This window comes from Panthera tigris, chromosome B4 (assembly GCF_018350195.1).
Source record: "Panthera tigris isolate Pti1 chromosome B4, P.tigris_Pti1_mat1.1, whole genome shotgun sequence".
In the NCBI taxonomy this organism is placed as follows: Eukaryota; Metazoa; Chordata; class Mammalia; order Carnivora; family Felidae; genus Panthera; species Panthera tigris.
Window position 1 is genome coordinate 1,326,289 of NC_056666.1, and position 14,647 is coordinate 1,340,935.

Sequence of the window (14,647 nt, forward strand, 5' to 3'; positions counted from 1 at the left end):
TCATTGTTTTCAGGACACAAGCCAGAAAGGAAATGGGAGAATGTCAGTGTTAAGAATTCAGGCTCAGAGAGGTTCTGCACACGGCCAGGACAGAGGTGGCCGAGAAGCCACCGTCCACGGAGAGCACGCCGAGGGGCGCAGAGGATGCAACCTCATCGCCTTGGGGCGGTCCACATGACCGGTGAACACGTGTGTAAATGAGTCAGAGGGCTTGTCAGAAAAAGTGAAGTATGGAATAACAAGAAAAAGATCAAACTGGTCCAAGGAACAGAACTCAGTGCTAAGAACACGAGCAAATGCAAATGTTATAAAATGTTGGCTTTCAATGAAATGTGTAAGTTCGAGTATGTCTGACCTACAATTGCCTTTTTGTGACAAAGCCCATGAGAACCCACATGGGAAGACATGTGTGCCATAGGGCAGGGCCTGACTCGTATCACATCGCCCACCTGCTCTTGGCACCGACCTGCCCCTTCCCCGGGGGCTGTCACACCAGATACGGCCGCAGAGGCCCGGTCATCTTCCACCCAAATATGTGGAAAATATTTGGAAACTGCATTTTAAGCAATTTACCTATCATAGAATTTAAAGCCCGTACACGTATAATAAAATTAAAGTGGATATGACATGGGGTGGGATGGAAACTTCACATGGACTCTGGGGAGGCAACATGACATCTCAAAGAAACTTTACATTTGCAGCTGACTGGTTCCTGCCCCAGACCCGGGGAGTCTGGGGCTCGTTTTCCTCTGCCGCTCAGAGTCACTCAGTGGGAGGTTCCTGCGGATGGTGGGCCGCCCCCCCCCCGCCCCGACATGCACAGGTCACGTGTCTGGGAGTATCTCAGCTCTGGGGAGCACCCGTCTGACGGAGTGAAATGGAGTAACTTCTGACTTTAACCCAGTGGCACTCGGGCTTGAGGATGTGGCCAGCGGACAGTGGCGGCATTTTCTTGAGAGGCGGAACAATGACTCAGATTGGCCCAATCTCAAAGATTCCCGAACACTGGAAAGCTTATGGTTTTAACTCTCATTTCCTATCAGCAAGACACAGGAATGTTTATGCTATCGGGGAATCTTCAATACCAGCTGATGACGAAAATGGTTTTCTTAGTAAGGAAGATAGCCAGTAGCAGAAACTAAGTATGGAACTGTCCAGATTACCAAATGGCCTTTCGCTTCATCTTTCTGTTTGAAGACTCTAGGGCCTATCCTTAGAGGTCTGGAGACCGAGATGGACCCGACAGGACTACAGTCGGTCCAGTGACAGGACGTCCCGGGACACAGCGCTGGCGCTGTGTCTCCCAGGTAGTTAGACTCCTTTCCAGGTGAGCTTTGTACCGCTGGAGACAGCGTGAGCAATTATTAGCCTCACGGGGAAACTACGTGCTTCGCTTGAAAACAAAAGAACAACAGAAAGGAAAGCAATAAGAAAGAAGCAAATAGGAGAGGAACGGCTGTTCCCCCACCGTACGAATAAAGGACATCCCAGGAAAGCACGTATGCTGCCCTCGAGCACTTAGCGGGGCTGGGGGAGAGATGGAGAAGCCACTCACAAAATGCCATCTGCCAGGCTTGCGTAAGAGGAAGACGGGCCACAGCCCACGGGGCGCCAGGCTCCCTCAGCTCCCTAGCTGCTGACCACGGAGGGGCCCCTCCTCAGCCTACCGCACCCCAGCCTGGCTATCCCCACCCTTGGTGGTTCCCTGGGCCTTCCACACCCTGCCCACCACCACACGTCGCACAAGACGCAGCCCTGCGGCCCCTGCCCTCCCACAGCACTCCTGCAGAACGCCTTGGGGTGTGTGCGTGCCCGCGAACCTGAGTCAGGGCTGTGTGGTTTCTGCCCTGGAGAGCTGGCTCCCTCTGTGATCTCTGTGTCAGACTGGGGAGGACAAACTGTGTCACCTGAAGTGACGCCCCCTTTCTTTCGTTTCCAGGGACAATTTGCACCAAATATTGTCATCAGGGGCTGTCACTTTCCCACCCTGCCTAATTCTCTGCCATCGTTTCACTTCCTTGGGCCAAAACCCCTTACGTTTTCATTTTTCATACTTGCATCCCGTGCCCCTTCAGACATTGATATCCTTCCTCGTTATCCAGCTACCCTCCTCCACTGTGTTTAAGTACATTCAATTTATCCTTAAAGTGAAAAAAAATTTTTTAAAGTCATATTATCCATTGATCTTATCGATTTTCTCCCATTCCTATCCCAAACCTCTCCCTTGACCTCTGTTTCTTCTCGTTTAACTCCTTCCACGATGCTCTACACCAGCAGATCAAACAGCTTTATGAAGGATTCCTTTTTATGAAGGATTTCTTAGAGCAGAAATCAGATTCTTTTCCAAAGAGAATTCCCAAAGGAGAAGGCTGACAGAGCCCACATACAATTAGGTCCTTGTTAGCAGAAATTAAAGTTATTATATAGAAAGAGGGGACTTCGTAGTGACCTAGCCCTGGGTGCTTTGTGCAAAGTGGCTCCAGCAAGATTGAAACAGAGTCAGTATCTCCAGGTCTGATTTCATTTCTATTAGGCCCTCGGTGGCTAAATTAAGAACCTTACGGATACCTAATTTAGATAAACCCTTAACTATTAACCTCCAATAATGTCATCATTTCACTGAGTAGAAAAGAAAACATCTGGCTGAGTTCAATTAGCCAAGGGCGTGGGTACAGAGGCCTCTGCATTCTAATTGCGTCTCACTGACCTTGATGGACGACTTCCGCCAGGAAGCAGGGCTCACGGGCGTAGCGGCCTCTGTGCATGTGGACAGGGCGCTGCCTTTCTGCAAACACCTTCCACGGGAGCGCCTGTACCCAGGCACAGCTGAGGGGTGCAGGGGAGGCCTTCTTTATGCGCAGCTCCGAGCCTCAGCTGTGAGCCCCTTTCCTATTTTGGCCTTAAACACTGGGGACTAATTGCCTTTTTTTTCCAATTGTTGTCTCCTATAGAAAAGACTTGCACGATCTCTAAAAAATTATTGTTTCCTTCCACCTTGTTTCTTGTCTAAATGATGCCATTTTTTTTTAGTAGCTGTGGTTGCATTTGGTGCACTGTAGGACACAGCGTGTTGAATCTCTGCCTCCAGGGCCCTGCCTTTGGTACTTATTAGATTCGTGGGCTACTTCTCAGAATGTGCCTCACGTACCTGTCGATCACCTCCACACCCCAGCTCTTTGACCTGTTTTTTTCTGTGCTTTTGTTGGGTACATCCGGCTCTCCTCCACTTGAATTTGATCGTAAAGGGGATTGAACAAGACTGGACTGTCCTGGGCGCCTGGGTGGCTCAGTCGGTTGAGTGTCCGACTTGTGATTTTAGCTCAGGTCATGATCCCAGGGTCATGGGGTCGAGCCCCATGTCAGGCTGCGTGCTGAGTGTGGAGCCTGCTTGGGATTCTCTGTCTCTCCCTCTGCCCTTTCCCCACTCACACACACTCTCTCTCGCTCTTGCTTTTTCCCCAAAGCAAGTTCCAAGACAAGGATCTGAGTATAGGAAATTTTTTCTGGGCATAATATCAGCCTGGCCTGGATGGGGTGATGCGGAGGGGGTGTAGAAGAGATGGGCCAGTCCACTGATGGCCCCTGGGGCTCAACCCACTCTGAGCCCTGGAAGGTGACACAGAACCTCCATCTGCTGTCCCCCACCCCAGAGACCAGGATGTGGGGTGGTCATCTGCTGACCCAGCCATCGCTGCCGAGGGCTGCTGCTGGAGGGAGGGGGCATCAACCCCCCGATTCTCCAGGCTGGTCTGCACGAAGTTGCCATGTAAAGTTCACACAGACTCAAGCTTCTACAGAAGGAGGCCGTTGAGTGTTGAGGAAAACGTGGGACTGATCAGCGTGTTCCATGTTTTCGTGAGATTGTTTAGACAAAGAAAAAAGAAAAAGGTTTGTGTTCAAATCAAATTTGGAGAATGACCATATTCTCATCTTTTGGAGAGTCTCAGAGTTTTCCTTTTTCCTTTTTTCCCCCAATTTTTAAAAGTGTATTTATTTTGGGAGAGAGAGAGAGAGAGAGAGAGAGAGAGAATGCATGTGCACATGAGCAGGGGAGGGGTAGAGAGGGAGAGAGAGAGAATCCCAAGCAGGCTCCCCATTGTCAGTGCAGAGCCCAATGGGGGCTCGATCCCATGAACCGTGAGATCATGACCTGAGCTGAAACCAAGACTTGGATGCTTAACCGACTGAGGCGCCCCTCGACGTTGTCTTATTAAAGGCTCTGAGAGGTCGTGGACTGAAGAAAAATAAAGCTGACCTACTTAACTCCTGTTTTCTGGATAGAACACTTTCTCCTCCCAGGTAACCCCTGGTGATATTATGCAAAAAGCTTTATGGAATGATAAACTAGTGATCCAGTAAAAGCAGCCCCCAGCCTTTCTAGGTGAAAGGTGGCAGAGGACCTATGAAACGGAACACATTTGGAATGTTCATCCCCTAGGGACAGAGAAGAAGCTGGCGTGGGCTTTGCTCACTGTGGACAGTGATGTCCTGAGCTTCGCCACCCACAGGGCTACGTGGGGCTCACAGTCTATGCAGAAATGGCGTGGACTCCAAGGTCCATGCACTGGCTGGGATCGGCGCCCGTCCAGGAGGGGACACACGTGCAGGGGACGGGGGCTGCAGCCCTGGGTGAACAGCCCAGCAGGATGCGCTGCAGAATCAGGGCTCTTTTCTCTCACGGGTGGGAGGGATGGGGGCGTCTGGCATTTTGCTCATAGACTTCCGGAGAAGAACGGCTCTGGATGCTGCCTTCTTCGGAAAGAGGTTCCAGGTGATCTCGGCTGTTTGTCAGAGGGCAGACACACGAGAACGAAGATGAAATGAAATGGATTTGTGGACAAGCCTGCTGAGTGCTGTCCCCTCGGCTGCGGGGGGCCTGCCTCAGGGGCCCGGCCCACGGGAGGATGAGCCTTCGTCAGAGTCAGAGTCTCTGCCTCCGCCAGGCAACAGAGTTTGCCTTAATCCGGGATGGTAAGTTTCCAGCCGCAGAGCTCTGGCGGCGTCATGACGCACACATCCGAGCAGATCGCGGGTGTGGAAGGACTGGTCCACTGTGCACACGGTGTGGCCCCGAGTCCGTGCTTCCATGGGAGTCTCAACCTGCGCCCACGCGTGAATAATTGAGGGGCGAAGGCTGGCTTCTCACTCTCCGTGCCTGCCTAGTTCTTATCTCGGCCCAAAGAACTTCTAAGACATGAGAGTTGACATTAGCCTGCTTCAGAATCACCCGGATGATTTGCTTGCCTCCCCCAGGATGCTGACTCCACAGGGTGGGGGCAGGGGGGGAGGGGGCAGGGATCTGAGAATCTGCCTTCCTACAAGTACAGGTGATGCTGCTCTAGCTGGTCAGGACCACACTTTGAGAGCTGCTGTTCTGTACCCTCTGACCCCGACCTCAGAGGGGTCGTGTCAGCGCAAGGGTGGGCCACACGGCTCTGGGTCCCTGTTACGCACAGAAATGCCGGGTAAACTACAGCGGACTGGGTAAAACGGCTCCGTGGGAACTCACAGACTAATCAAGGTCTGCAGCAAGCAAGCAAACAGCAGCAGGAAAGTCTGTGGTGTCGCTGCGCACTCTTGTCCCGGCCTCCTTGCGCAGCCGGGCACAGACAGAGGAAGCCACCCCATTCCCCGTTCCTCCTTTGGACACAGGATGGGAGTGGAACTTCTCTGCACATTCTGGCTTGTTGGGGGGCTCCCTCGAGATGGATTTCTGTCTTGCCTGAACTACAACTGCCAGCCAATAATTCTACATCTGGAAACATTGTCCTTTAAAAATCAGGGAGAAATTAAGACATTGCCAGATAAGCAAAGGCTGGCAGAGTTCTTTACTGATAGATCTGCAGTAAATGCTAGACGGGGTCCTTCAAGTCGGAGTAAAAAGGTGCCAGGTGGCTGCTTAAAGCCACACGAAAATATAACGTTCTCCTGAAGATAAACACATGGACAAGTACATAAGCCAGCGGTCCATCATTTTGGTCCGTCATCTCCGCTCTTTATTCTTTTATGGGGTTTGGCACATGCAGTGGGTACACCACGCAGAGATGTGATCTGTGACATCGGTAGTGTGAAGAGTGGGGGGCAGAGCTATACGGGGGGTGGGGGGAGCTACTGTATGCCGTTGAGGCTAATTATTATCAGTTTAAAGTAGATTGGTGTCATGGCACAGTTTAGATGATTCCCATAGCAGCCACAAAAGAAGCGTCTGTAAAACAGACACAAAAGGGAGGAGAAGGGAATCAAAACTTGTCATTATAAAAAATCAACTGACCACAAAGGAACGGAGTGAGGAACAAAACAACCAATAAGGCATACAGAGAGCAAAAAGTAAAATGTCAGAAGTGTGTCCTTCCCTGTCAGTACTTACTTTAAATGTAAGTGGATTAAACTCCCCAGTCAAAAGACAGATTGGCAGAATGGGTTAAAAAAATAGGGTCCAACCATCTGCGGATCCACAAGAGACTCACTTTAGGTGTAAAGACACAGGTAAATTGACAGTACAGGGTTGAGAAACGTGTTCCGTGCCGGTATTATTGAAAGGGAGGCTGTGCTAACACCAGACCAAACAGACTTTAAGTGAAAGATTGTTACTTAAAGAAAGCATTGTAAGAGACAAGGACCTTATATAATGACAAAAAGGTCAGCATAACAATTATAAGCATACATGCATTAAACATCAGAGTTCCAAAATCTATGAGGCAAACGTTGACAGAAGTGAAGGGAGCAGCAGACGACTATTGTGATAATGATAATAAAGTGGCCTCCACTATGCCACCTCTGAGACTAGAGAGAACAATCAGAAGATCAGGAAGGAAACAGGATGTGAACAGCACCCTTAACCAACGGGACCTAACAGATGTGTACAGAACCCCCCACCCAACAACAGCAAAGCACACATTTTTCTCAAGTGCACATGGAACATTTCTAGGATGAACCATATGAAGACCACCAAGCAAGCATTATTAAATTTAAAAAAAAGTTGAAATATGCAAAGTATCTTTTTTTGTTGTTTTTTTTTGATCACAATGGAGTGAAACCAGAAATCAACAGAAGCTTGAGACTGGAAAATCCATAAATAGGTGGGAATTAAACAACATACTCTAAAATAACTAATGGGTCAAAGAGGAAATCACAGGGGAAATTAGAAATTATTTCCAGGCAAATGAAAATAAAAACACAACCTACCAAAACATATGGGAAGCCTGGAAAGCAGTGCTAAGGGGGAAATTTGTAGCTGTCAACATGTACATTAAAAAAGAAGAAAGATCGCGAATCAACACTCCAGCTTTCTAGCTTAAGGAACAGAAAAATAACAAATTAGACTCAAAGGTAGAAAAAAAGGAAATAATAGAGATAGTATCAGAGATGAAACAGGGAATAAAAAATTGATAGAGAAAATCAGCAAACCCAAGAGTTAATTCTTCTAAAAGATCAACAAAACTGACAGATTTTTAGCTAGACTGTCCAAAAAAGAGGGAGACAGAAGAATGCTATATCTAAAATCAGAAATAAAGGGACATTACTATTGATTTTACAGAAATGAAAGGGATTATAAACAAAGTACTATGAATGATACCAACAATTCGGATAATCTCTATGAAATGAAAAAATTCCTAGAAACACATAACCTATAGATACTGAATTATGAAAATGTAGAAAATCTGAGCGGATCTATAATTAGTAAGGAGATTAAGTCAGTAATCAAAACCTACCAACAGGGGCGCCTGGGTGGCGCAGTCGGTTAAGCGTCCGACTTCAGCCAGGTCACGATCTCGCGGTCCATGAGTTCGAGCCCCGCATCAGGCTCTGGGTTGATGGCTCGGAGCCTGGAGCCTGTTTCCGATTCTGTGTCTCCCTCTCTCTCTCTGCCCCTCCCCCGTTCATGCTCTGTCTCTCTCTGTCCCAAAAATAAATTAAAAAAACGTTGAAAAAAAAAAATTAAAAAAAAAAAAAAACCTACCAACAAAGAAAAGTCCAGGAACAAATGGCTTCACTGGTGAAGCCAAGCATTTAAAGAAGAAATAATACCATTCCTTCTCAAACTCTGCTGAAAAGCTGAACAGGAGGGAATATTTCTTAGTTCATTGTATGAGGCCAGGATCATCCTGATTCCAAAGCCAAATAAAGACACTATAAGAAAAGAGAACTGTAGATTCATATTCTTGATAAATACTGATGCAAAAAACCCTCAACACAATACTAGAGAACACAATTCAACAGCACATGAAAAGGATAGCACCGTGGCCACGTGGGATTTATTACTGGAATGTGGGATAATTCCACATTAAAAATCAATTGGTAAGGGGCACCTGGGTGGTTCAGTCGGTTAGGCATCCAACTTCGGCTCAGGTCATGATCTCGCGGTTCATGAGTTCGAGCCCTGCGTCGGGCTCTGTGCTGACAGCTCGGAGCTGGGGGCCTGCTTCGGATTCTGTGTCTCCCTCCCTCCCTCTCTCTCTGCCCATCCCCCACTTGCACTCTCTCTCTCTCTCTCTCTCTCTCTCTGTCAAAAATAAATAAACATTAAAAAAAATAAAAAAAAAATCAATTGGTAAAATACGCCACATCCACGAAATGAAAGTGGGGGAGAAACAATCTCATCTCAACTGATGCAGAAAATTCATTTGACAAAATTCAAAACCTTTTCATGATTAAGACAAGATATAGGGAGCTACATCAACTAATAAAGGCCATATGTGAAAAGCCCATACTACACTCAATGATGAAAGGTTGAAAGCTTCTCCTCTAAGATCAGATGCCTGATCTAAGAAGAGATGCCTGCTTTTGCCACTTGCATTCAAGATAGTACTAGAAGTCCTAGCCAAGCAATTAGTCAAGAAAAACAAAGGGCATCCACACTGGAAAGGACAAAGTAAAATATCTCTGTTCACAGATGACATCTTACATGCAGATGGGCTACATATGTAGATGATCTACAAGTGTACACGATACAAAACCCTAATGATTACACACACACACACACACACACACCTGTTAGAACTAAAAATGAATTCAGCAGAGTTGCAGGAAATAAAAGCAACACTCAAAAATCAGCTGCATTTCTATAGACTAACAATGAACAATCGGAAAAGGATATTGAGCAAACAATTCAATTTACAGTAGAAGCTGACAGAACGTAATGCCTAGGAATAAACATAAACCAAGGAGACAAAGACTTGTACAGAACTTGTACAGAAAAGTTGTACAGAAAACCACAGAACATTGCTGAAAGGAATTAAAGATGCAATAAAGGGAAAGGCATCCCACGTTTGTGGATTGGTGATGCTAATACTAAGAAAGGTAATTGGGAGATGCAAAGCATCTCTATCAAAATCTCAGTGACATCCTTTTTTTTGCACAGCAAGAAAACTCCATCCTAAAATTCTTACAGAATCTCAAGGCTCTCTGTAGGTTCAAAACAATCTTGGTAAAGAATAAAGGTGGTTGTCTCACACTTCCAGACTGCAAAACTTACTACAAAGCTACAGTAATCAAAACAGTGCAGTCCTGGTATAAAGACAGACATGTAGACCCACGGAATAGAACAGATAGGCCAGATATAAGCCCTTGTATATACGGTCAAGTTACTTTTCAGAAGTTGTCAAGACTCAACCAGTGCTTCTGGGAAAACTGGGTATGCACATACAACAGAATGAAGTTAAAACCTTACCCAATTCCATATGCAAAAAGTAATTCAAAATGGATCAATGACCTAAATGCAAGAGCCAAAACTGTCCTGTTCTTGGAAGAAAGCACAATGAAATCTTCATGATATTGCATTTGGCGACAGTTTCTTGTATACAGTGCCCGAAGCACAGGAAACAAACAAACAAAATAGATAGATTGAACTTAACCAAAATTAAAATATTTGGTTCACCAAAAGATGCAGAATGAGAAGGCAACCTCCAGAATGGGAGAAAATTTCTGCAAATCATAAATGCTATTAGGGGTTAATATCCAGACTATTTGGAGAAGTCCTACAACTGCACACCAAACCAAACCACAAACAAACAAAAACAAACTCCAAAGAAGCAAAAAACCAAAAAACCTGGTTTAGAAATGAGCAGAGGACTTGAACAGATGTATGACCACACAAGAGCTACGAATGGGCGATAAGCACATAGGAAGATGTTCAACGTGACTAATCATTAGGGAAATGCAAATCAAGACCACCGTGAGACTCCACCACCTGCCCAGGAAGGGGGCAACTATTACAAAGAGAAGAGAAGAGAAGTGTTGGTGAGGATGTGGGAAAACTGGAACACTGAGGAGTGCTCTCGGCAGGAGTGTAAAATGGTACGAATGTGATGGAAGATAGATATTGCGGTGGTTCCTCAAAACACTGAAGCACAGAATCACTGTCCCACCCAGCACCTGCACTTCTGGTGCTGGACTCAACAGCACCAAAAGCAAGGACACGGAGAGACACCCGCACACATGTGTCCACAACAGCCGAGAGTTGGAAGAAAACCTCATGTCCGTCCGCAGATAAACGGAGAACAAAATGTGGTTCAGACACGCAACGGAATATCGTCCAGTCTGGAAAAGGACGGAGATTCAGACACTCCCCGTCACACAGATGGCCATTGAGAGCATTAAGCTCAGTGAAAAAAGTCCGTCACAAAAGGGGAAAAGCTGTATGATGCCACTTCCACGGGCTACTTCGGGTGGTAAAAATCGTGGAGACAGTAAGAATGGTGGCTGCCAGGGCTGCAGTGCTTCCTGGGGACAGAGCTGTGGCTTGGGAAGACAAGAAAGTTCTGGAGATGGATGGTGGGGAAGGGTGCACAGCATGAATGCACTTAATGTCACCGAACTGTGTGCTTAAAGATGGTCAAGAAGGTATGCTATGTGTGTTTTACCACGATTAGAAAAAGGAGAAGAGAAGACCCTGTGAGGCCAAGCTTTAAGAGCAACGCCTCCTTGTCTTCTAATATTCTGCAGGGAGCCAGACTGCCCCGTGTTACTGTTTTAATAGCAACCTGCGACAGAGGAGGTTCTAAGTGAGTTCATTCACACTGTGGAAATCTGCTTACAAACCCAATACTGGAATCCCATTCCTCAAGGACTTTCCTGCCTCCACGGAAAGAGTACATTGGCAGTGAACTATGCGATTTTCACTGGTGCGGTTTATTTGCAAGCAGACTCTAGGTCCCGCCTGTGTGTCCCGCGCCGTGGGCAGATGTTGGCCGCAGGTGAGAAGGCGGTTGGCTCGTGGGGAGCAGATATAAATGGAACATCACCTGGAAGGAGTTTCATCATTCGATGTGCATTTTACAAATAGTCACTTTCCGAATTTACAATGTTAATTTATAATGATTATGAGGAGCAAAATAATCAGGGAATATGGATTTACTAACTTAGGGTGCTGGGTAATTTAGACTAGGGTAATACTGAATGGCTTGTGTATCTGTAGATTGGGCAGCTAGATCTAAGTCAACAAAAATAAAAAAAAACACTTAAAAAAAGGAAAACCGGCAATGATCGAATAATAACACTAAGATAAAAGCAATTTGATAACCTTTTATGGAAAGTTAAGCTGCTGGTCAGAGCTCACATTCTCACGCTCAGGGTGTTGCCTTTTTGTTTAAAAAACAGCATCAGAAAAGCTTTCTTATTGGGATTGTTAATGGTTTTTAAAATTAACATTCTTACTGCTATTTTTAGGTAACTGAGTTATTTGTGGTGGCCAATTTCTGAATTTCTTAATGGGTTCAAACTCATTTCTAATTCATCCAACTACACACTTTTTTGTGATAAAGAGTTTACCAAAAGAAAGCAATTTTTGCACACGGGAACGACTCCTTCTCAACCACCAGCAGTTCCTGTTTTATAGGAATGCAAATGAAATAACGCACACTCTTAAGCTTTCTCTAGAGTTGGTGTTGAGTGAGGGATCACACAGTTCCTAGCTGGTCAGCTCATTCCTAAATGAGTGGTTGCAAAATTTCATTCATAGTAGGGCATTCTGAATAAATAATCTGGGTATAGTTATCAGTAGGCCCTTTCCAGGCAAATTAACAGCCCAGCTGAACTCAACATGTAATTCTATCGTAAGTGAATATTTCAAATCAGTGAAACACACCCTTGGGACCTGCTGGAGGGAGAGCTCAGAGAACTTTCTAGAGCAAATCTACCAGTGAGAACAGAAACCAATCTAGGTCCTGGTCCCTGTACTAAGTAATGCTGGGACCAACCAAAACTGACCTTGCCACTTCCTCCAGGAAATATCTGGTCCTGAAAGAGAAGCCTGATGACTGGCGAAACAGCTTCCTCGTCTTCACCCCAGCTTCCTCACGGAGACCCGTTTCCAGAGCGTCGCCTCATGGAGCCCACAACCTGTCACATCATGAACCCTGCTGTGCCTGACCAGGTCCCTGCCTGCAGGGCCCACCGTACTGGTGCCTCTTGCCCCCGCCCTGCCCCATAAACAAACGCCCTGCCCTAGTTGCCACTTGGGGACGGGGCCAAGGCTCCCTGAAGGGACATCCTTGCCCACCGCTGCACGTCTTACAAACTTAACTCTGTGCATCCAAGGTCATCCTGCAGGCTTTTCTGAGAGCGGCCCTTGACGCTGTTAGTAAGGTGACTTCTAGGCATGGCCCACGGTAAAAAAAAGATCACCAGTCACACTTTTCTGCCGCCCCCTTCCCCAGCCAAGTGCCCACATAACCTCTTGCTTTGGGTGAGACATTGAGGTTTCCCCAGGAAAAATGGGATTGTTTGGGTGCCTGAGAAGGATCAGTTCCTTTTCTTGAAAGGAGGTTGTGTCTCATGATCTCCCAGGACATTTTCACCCCAAACCGTACGTTTCTCCTGAATAAAATACAACCAGTCAAAACTCTGAGGAAATCTTAAGAGAATAATGTCCTGGCAACTGAAATACAAAATAAATTTAGGAAGACATCAGACTCAGCTCTGTGGCGGAAGGTTGAAGACCGGCTTGGAGGGGTGGGGACCGCTGTTGACACTGTACCACGAACCCGGTTCTGAGAGCTTCGGGCCCCGACAGGGCTGGGCCAGCAGGCCGCCTCAGGCCCTCCGTCCGGATGCTGCCCTTCCAGTGGGGGTGGGACGTACGCCTCATTAGCTCGCACACAGAGAGGCATCTCGCAGCCCCGTGGGGGTCTCGGTCATGCCACTAACACATACACATACGTATCCGAGTCTCCATGGGAAGAACGGCCTGCCTCCGCATTTAAATTTCTACATTCACGGTACTTCCCCCCACAAAGCAAGCTCCCCGCCGCAACGTGGGGCAGCTGTGAATCTTCCGGCAGCAGCAAGCTGCGAAGTCTCTCTGGAAAGCAAGCTTCTGGAGCCTCACACGGTCCCTTCTCTTCCCTGATTTAATGAGGAGTCTATGAGATTAAGCTTCTCTGCGTTTTGGTGTTGACAAAGTGCACACTTTTATGGAAGCTACAGAGAAAGAAGGCCAAGAAGCCAGCACTCAGCTCAGGAGCTGAGGGTCGTGTTTCCCAGCCAGAGTCCCCAAGAGAAGGTCTCTTTTCCTTCTGTGCCTCGATGGCCATCGTCCTCACCATGGTGCCCCTGATCCTGAGATCCCAGCCCACTCACAGCTTCTGCCCTATCACTGAGCCTGTGGGATTTCTCCCTCCAGGCCCAGGGGCTCCCCTCCCGCATGGCTTGACTTTTCTCCATTATGTAGGATGAATTGTATGGGGCCCAGATTCCTATGTTTCTATTTGGAGACAAGGGTTTTAAAGAGGTGTGCTTGGTGTCCTTATAAGAAGAGGTCTGGCCCCACAGACACAGGGGACAGGCTCAGGAGAAACGGACTTTGGGGCACCTTGGATTTGGACCAGCCTCCAGGCTGGGAGACAGTGAATCCCACTGCTTAAGTCCCAGCCAGTGGTGTTCATTGTGGCAGATCAGAGGACCATTTGGCACAAGTGGGAGAGACCCATGAAGAAGACCATTTTGTGTACGATGTGCTCATGGGTTTTGTGGCCAAACTTAAATGCTAATTTGAACATGACATAGTTTGTTGTTTTTGACTATTTTTAGTAGGACAGAGAAAAGTGGTTATTTTCAGCCCAACGGAATGAACTCCTTCAAAGCCAGAACCTGCCACGAGCTGTGGACGGGGACACGAGGAAACCACGTCAGCAGCAATCTTACACCCGACTCCTCGACAAGGAGATGTTAGATCGGTGACGTCACGAAAATGGCCTCCAAACCGAAGTGTTTGTGTGACAGAGCCCTCATTACAGTCCTAGCGTTCAGGGACCGCCTTCCATCCCAGATGTCCCGCCCCGTTGGCTTTAAAAGTACACGTGTACCTGTCAGGTTCGCTGTCCCGATGCCGGTCCAGGAAATATGGCCACGGTAATTATAGTTCTTCCCGGGGTGAGGAAATGAGAACCAGCCGTAATCCTCTTATCATGGAGCCGGAGGATTTATTCCTCAGCAAAGGAGAGCAGAGAAATTTCAAGGGCAATTTATCTAATTCTTTCCCCGCATATAATTTTTAAAAAGGAAATTTTCCCCGATGAGGAAATGTATGTTTTTAAGAGTGATTCTTTAAAGATATTGATCTCTGGCGCATTCCCTGGCCTCTGATAGACTTTAAATAATTGTCCCAATTAGGCTACAAGGTGAGTTTCTAAGTCTTTCTTTCCTTGAC